This window comes from Salvelinus fontinalis, chromosome 2, assembly GCF_029448725.1.
Source record: "Salvelinus fontinalis isolate EN_2023a chromosome 2, ASM2944872v1, whole genome shotgun sequence".
In the NCBI taxonomy this organism is placed as follows: Eukaryota; Metazoa; Chordata; class Actinopteri; order Salmoniformes; family Salmonidae; genus Salvelinus; species Salvelinus fontinalis.
The window spans coordinates 23,377,965-23,391,905 of NC_074666.1; positions in this window are offsets into that span (position 1 = coordinate 23,377,965).

Here is a 13,941-nt window from a genome sequence, read left to right on the forward strand (position 1 = left end):
GAAAAGCAGTGAATGAAAGAAAACATTTGCCTGTTCCGCGATCGAGGCAGTGGCAGTACAGGTAAAGGAGGAAAAGGAGGTAGCCCGCAGCAGCGCGTCGAGACGCAAATTAGTTGAGATGAAGACAACTAGCAGCGATCAACCAGATCAACTTGTACATGATTTGATTTGCCCTAACAGTCTAAACACTGGACTGAAAATCACCATAGACTTCACCAACCAGTGATTTTGTAATTATGTCATGAAAGAATGTGCAGACTGTGAAGGTGATCGTGATGCATTTAGGAGGACTGTTTACACTTCCTCCAGGCTGCAGGAGTGCTCCAGGGGAAATGTGGCATTTGATATAAATGTGAGGATGATTCCTCTAGCCCACGTACTTGGATTTGGTTATGCAGCTCTAAAGAAAATAAGCAAAGTCCTAGGGATTCCTTCCTTGCTTCTCAGCTCATATCAGAGACATGACAGGTAAATAAAAAGGGAGAGTAGCCCATTATTGTCAGGTGATTTGCTGTGTGTGAATAATATTTATTTCCTTGCTCCAGCAAATGTATTCAAAGTGAATAAAACAGAGTGATAGGAAATCATAACTACAATGAGACTGTCACATAGGCCTACAGTGTCATAGGGCTGTAACCTAATGTGATTAGTAAGAAATTAGCTTGACATAAAGAAATACATGCTTATATGCTAATATTTACATAGGGTAACATGCTGATATTTAGTCCTGCAGTTTAGTCTGTTGTAATGTCAACAGACATACCTAAGTACTCCCCCCCCCCCCCCACTTTAGTTGCAGAGATTCAGAGAGGGCTGCAGTCAATGGAGAGTGCTAAAAAGATAATTAGAAGAGCATACTTAGATATAGACCCAGACAGAGCAGAGTTGCTGAAGGGGGATGAGGATGCCATCATAGACATTAATGTATCCTTCGATGGCACTTGGCACAAGAGAGGATTGTGAAGATCCACCCTGTCACAAAAACCTTGGACACCATACATTTTTTAATAGAGAGGTTGCACAGAAAATGGTACCTGTATATCATAGGATGTTAAATGATAACGTCCTCAATAGAATGTAGCACGGAGGAACCCAGAATGCAAATGAATGTCTGAACTCTGTAATATGGTCGCGATGGCCCAAAATTCTTTGTGGGCAAAAGCCGCATTGACGGAGCAGCCAGTAGGGCAGTAGCCACGTTCAATGAGGGAGCCACTGCTATAACAAATGTGATGAACAAATTGTGGCTTGACAGCACTTTGGTGACACTGGAGCAATCAGAGAGGAGTTGTGAGAGCTGATGCTGCTTCAATGGAGTGTGCCAAGCGTAGGCGCAGGTCCCATGACAGTCAAGAAAGTAAAGCGTCACCTGCAACAACTCAAAGATGGCCTTACATATGTGGCAGGCATAGTTGATTAATGTTCTGCACATTTCAACAGCCATACAAAATCCTTGTATGTGACAAATTGAGCAAAGTCATATGAGGATTTTCACAAAACTGCATATTTGCCCAACAGACCAGTATTCAAAGCATATGCTCTATTGCTTGAAACAAATGTATTACATGTGCTAATGTATTTGTAATAGGTATATTTGATGTTTATTTGTCAGTTTAGAAGTGATATATGATTAAGAGTTTAATTAATTTGAAATAAATTGTCATATTTATGGGAAAGTACATTTCAATTGCATTAGCCTATCTTTATCGGCCATTTTCTCAAAATGACATCTTCCCGGTGGCCCAATTCATTTCCTCAGTCTTCAAAGGACGTACATTCCCATTATTCCACACACAGGTTCTTAGATCTTATAGTCAGACTTTTACAGAGGCTTTTTTAAATATCTTGTGTCGTTTTGATTTTAAGTGGCATTTTATGTGCAAATACATGCAAAATATCCATCAGTCATACATGTGAAGTGTTTTTTAAATAATTCCATGAAACTACAATATTTTTTATGAACTGATCTGTAAAAGGCTGACCATTGAGTGTCTTATCACACAAAAAAAAACATTCTGCCTTGAAGCAATGTGTTGAAAAACAGATTCTCGTAATATGCAAATCAGCACATATTTAAGGACTGTTTGCCTCATTTGCATATTTGAATTTTAAAATAAATAAAACTTGTAATACAATAATATATTGTATTTGTGTATACTTTCAATTGGTAAAGTTTCAGTCTGATGTGAGTAAAGAAGAAAAAAAATCCATATTACCCTGTGGTGCCTGGCCTTAAAATGGGCAGTCCATAGGCGCAGACGAAGGATATCTAGGATCGGTAAGGATTCTGTATGGAGGAATGGTCTAAGAACCCTCTCAATGTGTTCCTCAACTCGTAAAGCATTTTAGAAAAAAGCTCAGTGCCATTATCCTGGCAAGGTGAGGTGTTGAAAGGTATTAAAAACATGTGTCAATCATTTTGACCTACCTTTTTGAGAAAATAACATATTCCTTGTTAAACAAAATCTCTTTCTCTGAGAAATTATCAACTCAGCAAAAAAAGAAACGTCCCTTTTTCAGGACCCAAAGATAATTCATAAAAATCCAAATAACTTCACAGATCTTCATTGTAAAGGGTTTAAACACTGTTTCCCATGCTTTAAACACAATTAATGAGCATGCACCTGTGGAACGGACGTTAAGACACTAAAAGTTTACAGACGGTAGGCAATTAAGGTCCCAGTTATTAAACTTAGGACACTAAAGAGGCCTTTCTACTGACTCTGAAAAACACCAAAAGAAAGATGCCCAGGGTCCCTGCTCATCTGCGTGAATGTGCCTTAGGGATGCTGCAAGGATGCAGATGTGGCCAGGGCAATAACTTGCAATGTCTGTACTGTGAGATGCCTAAGACAGCGCTACAGGGAGACAGGACGGACAGCTGATTGTCCTCGCAGTGGCAGACCACGTGTAACAACACCTACACAGGATCGGTACATCCGAACATTACACCTGTGGGACTGGTACAGAATGGCAACAACTGCCCGAGTTACACCAGGAACGCACAATCTCTCCATCAGTGCTCAGACTGTCCGCAATAGGCTGAGAGAGGCTGGACTGAGGGCTTGTAGGCCTGTTGTAAGGCAGGTCCTCACCAGACATCACCGGTAACAACGTCGCCTATGGGCACAAACTCACCGTCGCTGGACCAGACATGATTGGCAAAAAGTGCTCTTCGCTGACGAGTCGCTGTTTTGTCTCACATGGGGTGATGGTCGGATTCGCGTTTATCGGCGAAGGAATGAGCGTTACACTGAAGCCTGTACTCTGGAGCGGGATCGATTTGGAGGTGGAGGGTCTGTCTTGGTCTGGGGCAGTGGGTCACAGCATCATTGGACTGAGCATGTTGTCATTGCAGGCAATCTCAATGCTGTGCTTTACAGGGAAAACATCCTCCTCCCTCATGTGATACCCTTCCTACAGGCTCATCCTGACATGACACTCCAGCATGACAATGCCACCAGCCATATTGCTCGTTCTGTGTGTGATTTCCTGCAAGACAGGAATGTCAGTGTTCTGCCATGGCCAGCGAAGAGCCCGGATCTCAATCCCATTGAGCACGTCTGGGACCTGTTGGATCGGAGGGTGAGGGCTAGGCCCATTCCCCCCCAGAAATGTCCGGGAAGTTGCAGGTGCCTTGGTGGAAGAGTGCGGTAAAATCTCACAGCAAGAACTGGCAAATCTGGTGCAGTCCATGAGGAGGAGATGCACTGCAGTACTTAATGCAGCTCGTGGCCACACCAGACTGTTACTTTTGATTTTGACCCCCCTTTGTTCAGGGACACATTATTCCATTTCTGTTAGTCAAATGTCTCTGGAACTTGTTCAGTTTCTTTCAGTTGTTGAATCTTGTTATGTTCAGACAAACATTTACACATGTTAAGTTTGCTGAAAATAAACGCAGTTGACAGTGAGGACGTTTCTTTTTTTGCTGACTTTATTAGTATAAAATAATATAACTTCCTGTAACGGTCCTGACCTGTTTTATGTTGTTTTTTATGTGTTTATGGTCAGGGCATGTGTTTTGGGTGGGCAGTCTATGTTATCTGTTTCTATGTTGGTTTTGGGTTGCCTGGTATGGCTCTTAATTAGAGGCAGGTGGTTTGCGTTTTCCTCTAATTAAGAGTCATATTTAGGTAGGGCGTTCTCACTGTTTGTTTGTGGGTGATTGTCTCCTGTGATGTCTCTCGTGTCGTTGGATGTATATTAACATACGGGACTGTTTGGCTGTTCGTGCGTTTTGATGTAGTCTGTTCCTGTCCGTGAGTTTACGTTTAGTGATGTGAGTTTATGTTCAGGTGTCGTCTACGTCGTTTTCTTATTTTGTAAGTTTGTTAAAGTGTTTGTTTTTCCTGTTGCCATCATCATCGTTTTTGAAATAAAAGATGGCTTATTTCCCTCAAGCTGCATTTTGGTCTGAAGATCCTTCTCTCCTCACCTCGTCCGAGGATGAGGAGAGTGACAGCCTTAACACTTCCATTTTGTTTAAGCATGCAATATAGTTTAGTATTTTAATTATTTATTTTTTACAGTCATTTTTTCTCATCTTTATCAAGGGGATCAGTTACTTTTTTTATTGACTATAATAATACTTGTGGTGAGTTCAGTTAAATTAAACATTTGCTACGTTGCATGAGGGTTTGTACTGAGCGACACGTTTTCCCAAAATATCTTCAACATTCCTGAACAGACTTGTCACGTTCCCCTGCTCAGACGTTGCATGCATCAGCCAATGATTTTGTACCTGTCACGTTCCTGACCTTATTTTCCTTTGTTTAACTTTGTTTAGTTGGTCAGGACGTGAGCTGGGTGGGTAGTCTATGTTATGTGTTTCTATGTTGGGTTCAATGTGTTGCCTGATATGGTTCTCAATTAGGGGCAGGTGTTTGACGTTTCCTCTGATTGAGAACCATATTAAGGTAGGTTGTTCACACTGTTTGTTTGTGGGTGATTGTTGCTGTGTCTGTGTTTGTTACACTACACGGTACTGTCTCGTCTCGTTCGTTCTTTCCTGTTCGTGCGTTCATTGTTTTTTATGTTCACAAGTTCAGGTCTGTTTAACGTCGTTTTGTTGTTTTGTAGTTTATTCAAGTGTTCTTCGTGTTTCGTCTTCATTTAATAAATCATTATGTCTACATACCTCGCTGCGTGTTGGTCCGATCCATGCTCCTCCTCATCTGAGGAGGAAAACGAATATGACGATAGCCGTTACAGAATCACCCACCAACAAAGAATCAAGCAGCGGGGAAAAGGGCAGCGACAGCAGCAGCAGAAATCCCAGGACTCCTGGACATGGGAGGAGATTTTGAACGGAGAAGGACCCCGGGCACAGGCTGGGGAGTATCGCCGCCCCAAAGCTGAGCTGGAGGAAGCGAAAGCTGAGCGGCGGCGATATGAGGAGGCAGCACGGCAGCGCGACAGGTACGAGAGGCAACCCCAGAATTTTTTTTTTGGGGGGGGGGGGCTAGAGAGGAGTGTGGCTAAGCCAGGTAGCAGACCTGAAGGCACTCCTCATGCTTATTATAAGCGACGCGTTACTGGTCAGGCACCGTGTTATGCAGTTAAGCGCATGGTGTCACCAGTGCGTGCCCATAGCCCGGTGCGCAACAGGGCAGCCCCCCGAAAGTGTCATGTGAGTGTGGGCATCCAGCCGGGGCATATTGTGCCTGCTCAGCGCGTCTGGTCTCCGGTACGCAGTTTCGGTCCAGGGTATCCTGCGCCGGCTCTGCGTGCTGTGTCTCCGGGGCGCTGGGAGGTTGCAGTGCGTCCTATGCCTACGCTCCGCTCGTACCGGGCAAATGTGGGAGTGGAGCCTAAGGGAGAGGTGCGCGTAGTAGGCACTAGATCTCCAGTGCTCATCCACAGCCCGGTTCAACCTGTGCCTGCACTCTGGAGGGTATGGGCTGGAGTAGTATTCCAGCCTGGGGGAGTGGTGCCAAGGCTGCGCACCAGAGCTCCAGTGCTCCCCCACAGCCCGGTCCTTCAGGTGCCTCTTCTTAACATCAAGCCTCCTGTAGGTCTCTCCAGCCTGGTGGGTCCTGTGGCAGCCCCACGCACCAGGCTGTCTCTCCGTCTCCTCCCAACAGGTCTGCCCGTCTTCCCAGAGCCGCCTGCACTGCCCGTCTGCCCAGAACTGCCTGCCTGCCCAGCGCCGTCTGAGCTGCCCGTCTGTCCCGAGCCGTCAGAGCTGCCCGTCTGTCCCGAGCCGTCAGAGCCGCCCGCCAGACAGGAGCAGCCAGAGCCGTCCGCCAGACAGGAGCAGCCAGAGCCGTCCGCCAGACAGGAGCAGCCAGAGCCGTCCGCCAGACAGGAGCAGCCAGAGCCGTCCGCCAGACAGGAGCAGCCAGAGCCGTCCGCCAGACAGGAGCAGCCAGAGCCGTTCGCCAGACAGGAGCAGCCAGAGCCGTCCGCCAGACAGGAGCAGCCAGAGCCGTCCGCCAGACAGGAGCAGCCAGAGCCGTCCGCCAGACAGGAGCAGCCCGCCAGACAGGAGCAGCCAGAGCCGTCCGCCAGCCAGGAGCAGCCAGAGCCGTCCGCCAGCCAGGAGCAGCCAGTGCCGTCCGCCAGCCAGGAGCAGCCAGTGCCGTCCGCCAGCCAGGAGCAGCCAGTGCCGTCAGCCAGCCAGGAGCAGCCAGTGCCGTCAGCCAGCCAGGATCTGCCAGAGCCGTCAGCCAGCCAGGATCCGCCAGCCAGCCAGGATCCGCCAGCCAGCCAGGATCTGCCATCCAGCCAGGATCCGCCATCCAGCCAGGATCCGCCAGAGCAAGCCAGCCAGGATCCGTCCCTCAGTCCGGTGCTGCCTCTCAGTCCGGTGCTGCCTCTCATTCCGGTGTTGCCCCTCATTCCGGTGTTGCCACTCATTCCGGTGTTGCCCCTCATTCCGGTGCTGCCTCTTAGTCCGGTGCTGCCTCTTAGTCCGGTGCTGCCTCTTAGTCCGGTGCTGCCCCTTAGTCCGGTGCTGCCCCTTAGTCCGGTGCTGCCCCTTAATCCGGTGGGGTTAATTTGGAGGGTGGCCATTTGGAGGAGGCTACGGAAGCGGGGATTGACTATGGTGGGGTGGGGACCACGTCCGGAGCTGGAGCCGCCACCGTGGACAGATGCCCACCCAGACCCTCCCCTTGAGATTCAGTTTTGCGGCCGGAGTCCGCATCTTGGGGGGGGGGGGGGGGTACTGTCACGTTCCTGACCTTATTTTCCTTTGTTTAACTTTGTTTAGTTGGTCAGAACGTGAGCTGGGTGGGTAGTCTATGTTATGTGTTTCTATGTTGGGTTCAATGTGTTGCCTGATATGGTTCTCAATTAGGGGCAGGTGTTTGACGTTTCCTCTGATTAAGAACCATATTAAGGTAGGTTGTTCACACTGTTTGTTTGTGGGTGATTGTTGCTGTGTCTGTGTTTGTTACACCACACGGTACTGTCTCGTCTCGTTCGTTCGCTCTTTCCTGTTCGTGCGTTCATTGTTTTTTTATGTTCACAAGTTCAGGTCTGTTTAACGTCGGTTTGTAGTTTATTCAAGTGTTCTTCGTGTTTCGTCTTCATTTAATAAATCATTATGTCTACATACCTCGCTGCGTGTTGGTCCGATCCATGCTCCTCCTCGTCTGAGGAGGAGAACGAATATGACGATAGCCGTTACAGTACCACGTCATCGACTGGCAGATTGCTATAACATGATGTGGACCACAGCATATGTTATATAAAATACCTATCCAGGCATTGCAAGAACTGGCATGTGTCAGGAAAGCCTGGGCACAAGAGTGTGCCCTTTATGCTGTGTTTGTAAGTGGGAATTTACCACATCGACTTGAAACAATCCAGTTGAACAGCCAACTGGTAATTACTAGTGGGAAACTTGTCTATTGCTGCGTTCACGTGCTAGTAGGAACTTATTTCTAACAGCATGTCACCTGTGAAACTGCTTGGCATCCGACCGCTAGACGCTACAGAGGGTAGTGCGTACGGCACATCCAGGAACTTCATACCAGGCGGTGTCAGAGGAAGGCCCTAAAAAGACTCCAGCTACCCAAGTCATAGACTGTTCTCTCTGCTACTGCACAGCAAGCGGTACCGATGCACCAAGTCTGGAACCAACAGGACCCTGAACAGCTTCTACCACAAAGCCATAACACTGCTAAATAGTTAACCAATAGCTACCCGGACTATCTGCATTAAACCTTTTTGCACTTTGATTCATCACATATGCTGTTGCTTACTCACTTTATCCCTACCTATATACAGTGCATTCGGAAAGTATTCACACCCCTTGACTTTTTCCACATTTTGTTACCTTACAGCCTTATTTTAAAATCGATTAAATTGTTTATCTCCCCCTCATCAATCTCAAGTTAAATGCGATTAGTCACATGAGCCGAATACAACAGTGAAATGCTTACTTACAAGCCCCTAACCAACAATGAAGTTTAATAAATACGAATAGGAATAAGAAATAAAAGGAACAAGTACTTAAAGAGCAGCAGTAAAATAACAATAGTGAGGCTATATACAGGGGGTATCGGTACAGAGACAATGTGCGGGGGCACCGATTAATATGTACATATAGGTAGAGTTATTAAAGTGACTATGCATAGATAATAACAGAGAGTAACAGTGGTGGAAAAGAGGAGGGGGGCAATGCAAATAGTCTGGGTAGCTATTTGATTAGATGTTCAGGAGTCTTATGGCTTGGGAGTAGAAGCTGTTTAGAAGCCTCTTGAACTTGGAGCTCCGGTACAGCTTGCCGTGCGGTAGCGGAGAGAACAGTCTATGACAAGGGTGGCTGGAGTCTTTGACAATTATTAGGGCTTTCCTCTGACACCGCCTGGTATAGAGGTCCTGGATGGCAGGAAGCATGGCCCCAGTGATGTACTAGGCCGTACGCTCAACCCTCTGTAGTGCCTTGCGGTTGAAGGCCGAGCAGTTGCCATACCAGGCAGTGATGCAACCAGTCAGGATGCTCTCGATGGTGCCGCTGTAGAACCTTTTGAGTATCTGAGGACCCATGCCAAATCTTTTTGGTTTTCTTGTGCCCTATTCACGACTGTCTTGGTGTGCTTGGACCATGTTAGTTTGTTGGAGATGTGGACACCAAGGAACTTGAAGCTCTCAACCTTCTCCACTACAGCCCTATCAATGAGAATGGGGGCATGCTCGGTCCTCATTTTCCTGTAGTCCACAATCATCTCCTTTGTCTTGATCACGTTGAGGGAGAGGTTGTTGTCCTGGCACCACACGACCAGGTCTCTGAACTCCTCCCCATAGGCTGTCTCGTCATTGTCGGTGATCAAGCCTACCACTGTGGTGTCATCGGCAATCTTAATGATGGTGTTGGAGTCATGCCTAGCCATGCAGTCATGAATGAACAGGGAGTACAGGAGGGGACTGAGCAAGCACCCCTGCGGGGCCCCTGTGTTGAGGATCAGCGTGTCGGATGTGTTGTTACCTACCCTTACCACCTGGGGGCGGCCCGTCAGGAAGTCCAGGATCCAGTTGCAGAGGGAGGTGTTTAGTCCCAGGGACCTTAGCTTATTAATAAGCTTTGAGGGCACTATGGTGTTGAACGCTGAGCTGTAGTCAATGAATAGCATTCCCACATAGTTGTTCCTTTGTCCAGGTGGGAAAGGGTAGTGTGGGGTGCAGTAGAGATTGCATCATCTGTGGATCTGTTAGGGCGGTATGCAAATTGGAGTGGGTCTAGGGTTTCTGGGATAATGGTGTTGATGTGAGCCATGACCAGCCTTTCAAAGCACTTCATGGCTACAGACGTGAGTGTTACGGGTCGGTAGTCATTTAGGCAGGTTCCCTTAGTGTTCTTGGGCACAGGGTCTATGGTGGTCTGCTTAAAACATGTTGGTATTACAGACTTGGACAGGGAGAGGTTGAAAATGTCTGTGAAGTCACTTGCCAGCTGGTCAGCGCATGCTCGCAGTACACGTTCTGGTAATCCATCTGGCCCTGTGGCCTTGTGAATGTTGACCTGTTTAAAGGTCTTACTCACATCTGCTGCGGAGAGCGTGATCACACAGTCGTTCGGAACAGCTGGTGCTCTCATGCATGTTTCAGTGTTATTTGCCTTGAAGCAAGCATAGAAGTAGTTTAGCTTGTCTGGTAGGCTCGTGTCACTGGGCAACTCTCGGGTGTGCTTCCCTTTGTAGTCTGTAATGGTTTGCAAGCCCTGTCACATCCAATGTGCGTCAGAGCCGGTGTAGTACTATTCAATCTTAGTCCTGTATTGACACTTTGCCTGTTTGATGGTTCGTCGGAGGGCATAGCAGGATTACTTATAAGTTTCCGAGTAAGAGCCCCGCTCCTTGAAAGCGGCAGCTCTAGCCTTTAGCTCAGAGCAGATGTTACCTGTAATCCATGGCTTCTGGTTGGGGTATTTATGTATGTATGGTCACTGTGGGGACGACGTCATCAATGCACTTATTGATGAAGCCAATGACTGATGTGGTGTAATCCTCAATGCCATCAGAAGAATCTCGGAACATATTCCAGTCTGTGCTAGCAAAACAGTCCTGTAGCTTAGCATCTGCTTCAGCTGACCACTTTTTTATTGACAGAGTAACTGGTGCTTCCTGCTTTAATGTTTGCTTGTAAGCAGGAATCAGGATAGAATTATGGTCAAATTTGCCAATTGGAGGGCGAGGGAGAGCTTTGTACGCGTCTCTGTGTGTGGAGTAAAGGTGGTCTAGAGTTTTTTTCCCCCTCTGGATGCACATTTAACATGCTGATAGAAATTTGGTAAAATGGATTTAAGTTTCCCTGCATTAAAGTCCCCGGCCACTAGGAGCGCCACCTCTGGATGAGCGTTTTCCTTTTTGCTTATGACGGAATACAACTCATTGAGTGCAGTCAGAGTGCCAGCATCAGTCTGTGGTGGTATGTATACAGCTATGAAAAATACAGATGAAAACTCTCTCGGTAGATAGTGTGGTCTACAGCTTATCATGAGATACTTTACCTCAGGCGAGCAAAACCTGGAGACTTCCTTAGATATCGTGCACAAGCTGTTGTTTACAAATATACATAATCCACTCACCTCGTCTTACCAGATGCCGCTGTTCTATCCTGCCGATACAGCGTATAACCAGCCAGCTGTATGTTGATAATGTCGTCGTTCAGCTACGACTCCGTGAAGTATAAGAGTTTTTAATGTCCCGTTGTTAGTTTAATCTTCCTCTTAGGTCGTCGATTTTATTTTCCAATGATTGCATGTTAGCTAGTAGAATGGAAGGCAGTGGGCGTTTATTCGATCGCCTACACATTTTCAGAAGACCGACCTCCGTACTCTTTTTCTCTGTCTTCTCTTCACGAAAATGACAGGGATTTATGCCTGTTCCCGGGAAAGCAGTATGTCCTTCACGTCGGGCTCTTTGTACTCGTTAAAGGAGAAAAAAAAAGCTTCTGCCAGTTTGTGGTGAGTAATCGCTGTTCTGATGTCCAGAAGATATGTTTGGTCATAGAAGACGGTAGCAGCAACATTGTGTACAGAATAAGTTCAAAAATAAGTTCCAAACAACGCAAAAAAACGAACAAAAAAACACATTAGGTTAGGAAAAACGTCAGCCATCTTCTCTGGCGCCATGATACACACAATACCCCGAAAAGACAAAGCAAAAACAGGTTTAGACATTTTTGCAAATGTATAAAAATAAATAAAACTGAAATATCAAATTTACATAAGTATTCAGACCCTTAACTCAGCGTTTTGTTGAAGCAGCTTTGGCAGCGATTACAGCTTCGAGTCTTTTTTTAAATTTATTTTTAATTTTTATTTTTTAAATTTTATCCCATTTTCTCCCCAATTTTCGTGGTATCCAATCGCTAGTAATTACTACCTTGTCTCATCGCTACAACTCCCGTACGGGCTCGGGAGAGACGAAGGTTGAAAGCCATGCGTCCTCCGAAGCACAACCCAACCAGCCGTACTGCTTCTTTAACACAGCGCGCCTCCAACCCGGAAGCCAGCCGCACCAATGTGTCGGAGGAAACACCGTGTACCTGGCCCCCCTTGGCTGGCGCGCACTGCGCCCGGCCCGCCACAGGAGTCGCTGGAGCGCGATGAGACAAGGATATCCCTACCGGCCAAACCCTCCCTACCCCGGACGACGCTATGCCAATTGTGCGTCGCCCCACGGACCTCCCGGTCGCGGCCGGCTGCGACAGAGCCTGGGCGCGAACCCAGAGACTCTGGTGGCGCAGTTAGCACTGCGATGCAGTGCCCTAGACCACTGCGCCACCCGGGAGGCACAGCTTCGAGTCTTATTGGGAATGACGCTACAAGCTTGGCATACCTGTATTCGGGGAAATTCTCCCATTGTTCTCTGCAAATCCTCTCAAGCTCTGTCAGGTTGGATGGGCAGCGTCACCGCACAGCATTTTCAGGTCTCTCCAAATATATTAGAGCTCTGGCTGGACCTCTCAAGGACATTCAGAGACTTGTCCCGAAGCCACTCCTGCGCTGTCTTGGCTGTGTGCTTAGGGTCGTTGTCCTGTTGTAAGGTGAACCTTCGCCTCCAGTCTGAGGTCCTGAGCACTCTGGAGCATGTTTTCATCAAAGGATCTCTCTTTACTTTGCTCCGTTCATCTTTCCCTCGATCCTGACGAGTCTCCCAGTCCTTGCCGCTGAAAAACATCCTCACAGCATGATGCCAACACCACCATGCTTCACCGTAGGGATGGTGCCATGTTTCCTCCAGATGTGACGCTTGGCATTCAGGCCAAAGAGTTCAATCTTGGTTTCATCAGACCAGAGAATCTTGTTTCTCATGGTCTGCGAGTCCTTTAGGCACTTTTTGGCAAACTCTAAGCGAGCTGATGTTCTTTTACTGAGGAATGGCTTCCATCTGGCCACTCTACCATAAAGGCCTGTTTGGTAGAGTTCTGCAGAGATGGTTGTCCTTCTGGAAGGTTCTCCCATCACCACAGAGGAACTCTAGAGCTCTGTCAGAGTGGCCATCGGGTTCTTGGTCACCTCCCTGACCAAAGCCCTTCTCCCCTGATAGTTCAGTTTGGCCGAGCAGCCAGCTCTAGGAAGAGTCTTGGTGGTTCCATACTTCTACCATTTAAGAATGATGGAAGCCACTGTGTTCTAGGGGACCTTCAATGCTGCAGAAATATTTTGGTACCCTTCCCCAGATCTGTGCCATGACACAATCCGGTCTCGGCGCTCTATGGACAATTCCTTCGACCTCATGGCTTGGTTTTTGCTCTGACATGCACTGTCAACTGTGGGATCGTATATAGACAGGAGTGTGCCTTTCCAAATCATGTCCAATCAACTGATTTTATTAAAATAAAGAGAGTCACACACTCCATATATAAACTCCCAGTAATTTATTGGGTGTTTACCAACATTTGATGCCGAAACGTTGGTAAATACCCAATAAATGACTGGGAGTTTATATATGGAGTGTGTGACTCTCTTTATTTTGATAGTTTATTCGCCATTAGTCAGCACCTCCCCACAAAATACTTTTTCTGGGTGTGCACCAGCCCATGTTTTTTATTCTACAATCAATTAAATTTACCACAGGTTGACTCCAATCAAGTTGTAGAAACATCTAAAGGATGATCAATGGAAACAAGATGCACCGGAGTTCAATTTCGAGTCTCATAGCAAAGGGTCTAAATACTTATGTAAATAAGGTATTTCTGTTTTGAATGTTTAATACATTTGCAACAATTTCTAAAAAACGGTTTTCGCTTTGTCATTATGCGGTATTGTGTGTAGGTTGATGAGGAAAATATTTTATTTCATCCATTTTAGAATAAGGCTGTAACGTAACAAAATGTGGAAAAAGTCAAGGGGTCTGAATACTTTCCCGAATGAACTGTATACATATCTACCTCAATTACCTTGTACTAGTACCCTGTGTATATAGCCAAGATATCGTTACTCATTGTGTATTTAATTCCTCGTGTTATAATTGTTCAATAAAT